Here is a 4,503-nt window from a genome sequence, read left to right as displayed (position 1 = left end):
TACTGTTTGTACGAATGTAGCCCCTCGCAGTTCCCTAGTTTAAAGATGTGTATTTAAGATTGAGAACTGGAAATAAACTGGGCTACGGTCTTGGGCGACAGGCTTCTTAAGCTGTGGCTCCTGATTTGGGCTGTAGCCCTCCTGAACCCCATCTGTTTGTCTCTCTTCTAATTTTTCCTAGTCCTTGCCCCCTATTTCAGGAACCCCAATCTGCGAACCCTGGTTTGCTGCCGGTTGGCCCCGGCACTGAGTGACCTGGGAGAGCAGAGAAGGGAAGGGCACTCAATTTAAATGTGGAAATTAGAGAAAGGTAAATAAGTTACACTTTGCAGTGAGAAATGTCCCTCCTTTGAAGATGGATGGGCAGCTGAGGGAACTTTTGATCTCCCCCTTGATTAAAACACTCCCCCCACCCAGCTTTTGTCTTGACCATCAGCACTGTGCAGCGCTTCTTTATTCTTTCAGTGTGTATTGTGTGCCTAATTGACTTTGTTTCCGCAGCCCTGGCGTTCGTTTGCTTTGTTCTGTCTTGCATATAAATCTTTTTTTTTTTAATTTTTATTTTTTTATTGTTATTAGTAAAAGGGTTACATGATATTTGCCAGATAGAAGGTGCATTAATTCACATACATTGATACCCTTTCACATGTCTTGGTACCCATTTCCCTCCCCCCCCACACCTCCCACCCATCTTGGTTTTCCCCCCTTCCCTATCAAATTTCAAATATCCAAATACAAATAAATTCAATATATCAGATAACAAAGTGAGATACTATACCAATATGAGATAACCACGGGACAGCAAAGGAGATGAGAGACAACATACTACATTAAGGACAACAATCATTCATTATATGGCTTTTGTTTCACTATCCTGGAGGTCCTTTCAATTAGCTTCATACTATATGGCCTTATTTATCAAGATTTTGCTCTATTGCAGATCTCTGCTAGTAGAGCCCTAGCTTTGAATAGTGATTTGGTATTTTCAATTCTGCATTATCTAGTAGTCTGTAAGGAGATGAACTTTACTTTTCCCTGAGAAAAATTGTTAAGAACATTACATTGCCTCTGGGTTAAAAAAAAAGAAAGAAGAAAAGAAACCAACTATGAAAACAAATTACGTAATGCTATTCCTGGAAGAGACAGAGAAAAAAAAATATGTGTACACACACACACACACACACACACACACACACATATTGTTTTTGCTTTGACTGTCCTGACTTTAACTTAAGGCCTAAGCACTGCCCTTGGGCTTTCTCAAGGTTAGAGCTTTACCACTTGAGCCACAGCACCACTTCTGGCTTTTTCTTTTCTTTTTTTTTTTTTTTTTTTGCCAGTCTTAGGGCTTGAATTCAGGGCCTGAGCACTGTCGTTGGGCTTTCCTCAAGGCTAGTGCTCTACCACTGGAACCACAACACCACTTCTGGCTTTTTATACACGTCTTACCAAGGAATCGAAACCCAGGTCTTTGTGCATGCTAGGCAAGCACTCTACCACTAGGCAAAACTCCCAGCTCCACAAGTACATTTTTAAACACACATTTTCAGAAGAAAATGTAATGAGATTATCATTTCTTGAAAGGCAGTAAAAATGTATGTATATATATGGGCTGGGAATTTGGCCTAGTGGCTAAAGTGCTTGCCTAGCATGCATGAAGACCCGGGTTCAATTCCTCGGTACCACATACATAGAAAAAAGCCAGAAGTGGTGCTGAGGCTCAAGTGGCAGAGCTCTAGCCTTGAAAAAGTCCAAGGGCAGTGCTCAGGCCCTGAGCTCAAGCCCAGGACTGGCAAAAAAAAAAGTATGTATATATGTATGCAATGTATAAATACATATGTATGTATTATGTATATATATATATATATGTGGCACCTTATTATATTTGTTTTTCAAAGGCAGGTGCCCCATTGTAAAAAAAAATAGGGATTTCTAGTCTGTAGAGGTTAGGGAATTTGTCTTACAGTTAGGGAAAAAAATCACATAATTTCATCACTTTTCTTTTTTTTGCAGAGAATAAATACTTTATTAACTGATTACAGTTGAAAGTCGCCAACAAAAAAGGAGTATATTAAGGCAGAGCCATATATATAGATATATATATGTATAGACAAATCCAAAGACTGTTATCTCTTTACATTTTTATAACCTCTGCATTTTTCTTTTACACATTTAGGCAGTGTGCTTTCTTTCCTTCGAAGTTAAAGAAATGTCTTGGCCAATAAATCTAAATCATATTTTGATGATTTCTGATTAGAGACAATGACTAGTTTGCCACACACTATCTGATAAGTTTCCTCAGTATTTCCCGATGTACATTTATGTTGGTGTGCAAAATCTGACAATTGATCACTTTTTATTTTTCAGCAAAAGACACAATTATTTTTAAAAAATGATTTTAATAGTCTTAACTAAAACAAGTTTGGACTTCCAAGTCAGTCAAATGCCCAAACTATATATTTTCTGCCCTTCCCAAGCCCGTGTGTATGGTTTATATAACCTTTAGAATATGATCACATGGTTCTATTTGAGGTCTATAAATTCGGACATTTTCAAAATCCCAAATTATTTCCTTATGCAAAATGGCAATGCAAATAATAATTCCACATAATGCAGAATAAGATTTCTTTGTATAGCTCCTTTTACAAAAATGAGTAGCCACAAAAAAAAGAGAGACATAAACTTAATTGTCTGTAAAGCACTCCAGCTCCCTAATTCCACCTTTAAAGAAAAGGCAGAGGCAAGTTTACATTATCCCAGAAAACTGAGTACATGGCTTTATTTGGTATCTTCAAGAAGCTTCTCCTTCTGTAGGAGATGTGGGTGATGTGGGAGAAACTGGAACTGGTTTCCATGTAATTCTGTCTAGTTCCGCGTGAACGTCTGATAAGACAGGCTTCTGGCCTGACTTTTTGGCAGATGGTGGAAGAGCGCTGCTTCCACCTCCAGCCCCAGGACTTCCACCACCAACACCAGGGCCCCCAGGAGAGCCAGTCTTTTTACTCAGCAGGCTGTTGAAGAAGTTCGCCAGAACACCCTCACTGGTAGCTCCAGCTTTCATATTTGGATCAATTTTTTTTGAGCCAGCAGGGATAGGTGACACGCTGGCAACCTTGGATGACACAGATCTGTTTGGTGTCCGAGGGGAGCCTCCAGGGACTCTTGGTGATGCATCCACAGGCCTTCCAGCTGTAGTTGGTGGCTGCTTTGCTAAAAGAGACTGTAACTTCATAAGAAACACTTGGTCATCTTCTGCCATAATTTCTTTCTCATGTATAAACTTTTGGACAGGTGGTTTAGTTATGATGTCTTTAAAATTATCTTCTACTTTCAGTGTTTGAAAATTCTCATGTAATATTCCTATTTTCTTATCATTATCCCACCCTGCTGGAATAAATACTGCATCCTTTTCCACAACAACAGCAGGAATCTTATAGGGAAATCCATAGAGTTTTTGAACAATGTATTTATACACTAAGTCTATATTTTTGTTTTCTTTTACTGAAGTGTAAATAAGTGCTGCGCCATATTGTACACAAAACTTCCGGATGTGTGACTGGATAAAATCAAAATGTTCATCTCTGTAGTCATGTTCTTTGTCCAATATACTAATGGCATCACACTTGGTGCAAACGACTAGTACCGGAATGCCCAGGTTATGTGTAAGTGTGTCCGCACCCAGAGGTAAAACGATGCTGTCATCTCTGTCTTCCTGTGCTGCAGTGTTTCTTCTCTGAGGAGAAGCTGGAAAGTCTTCTCCTGGTTCTGCGTATTCCTGAAAGTCTCTAATCAACTTTTGTTCCATTTCTTTCATCTCTTCAGGAGGAATTTTCAACTTATCAACGTGCTCTCTCACAACACGTGCCCATTTCTGTAAAGAATCCAAAGCAGTCCACGGCGTTGACACATCGACGACCAGCATAACCAGAGTGTCCTTTAGAGAAATGGCATCCAGTGGACATGTAAGGAGCCCTTTGTGATACAGGTCTCCATCTAAGACCCACACATGACATCTTGTTTGATCGTCCCCACCTTCATCGTGCACATGTCAGTACAAATATTCCAATCCTCCTCCTTTCCTGTATTCTTCTAGTCCCTGAATTTTTCTTATTAAGCTTGGTTTTCCAGCTCCATCTTCACCCAGCAGAAGCACGTTCTTTCCCCCCCCCCTCCCGGGAGCTTGGAGCACAAGCGCGTGCAGACCTCGCTGAGGATGCAGGACCAAAGGTTCTGCCCGTCCTCGTCATCGCCCGCTGCGGCACCGCCACTGCCCGACGCCAGCGCGTGGGTCAGGGGGCCGCTAGAGTAAGCCGAACCGGGTCCCGGTGGAGAGGAACCGAACGAGCCTACCGCCCCACAGCTGCCATCTCGGTGGGAATCACACCACCCCCAGCCGGACTGAATGAGCAGGGCTGAGGCGCCAAGGCGGGAACCCGGATATGGTCGTTCAGCTCATGCAGTCTTCATCATTTGTCTTTTAAGTAAAAACCTTTTCCTGAGAAT

General features: G+C 41.4%; 1 pseudogene; it reads right to left on the bottom strand.

The window, feature by feature from the left end:
- Nucleotides 1–2,674: 2,674 nt before the first annotated feature.
- The window catches only part of LOC150066368 (cytoplasmic dynein 1 light intermediate chain 1 pseudogene), a 2,526-nt pseudogene continuing 697 nt past the window's right edge, over nucleotides 2,675–4,503 (bottom strand).

This window comes from Megascapheus bottae, chromosome 2 (genome assembly GCF_031878675.1).
Source record: "Megascapheus bottae isolate mThoBot1 chromosome 2, mThoBot2.hap1, whole genome shotgun sequence".
Lineage (NCBI taxonomy): Eukaryota > Metazoa > Chordata > Mammalia > Rodentia > Geomyidae > Megascapheus > Megascapheus bottae.
This window is presented reverse-complemented; position numbering and strand designations above follow the sequence as displayed.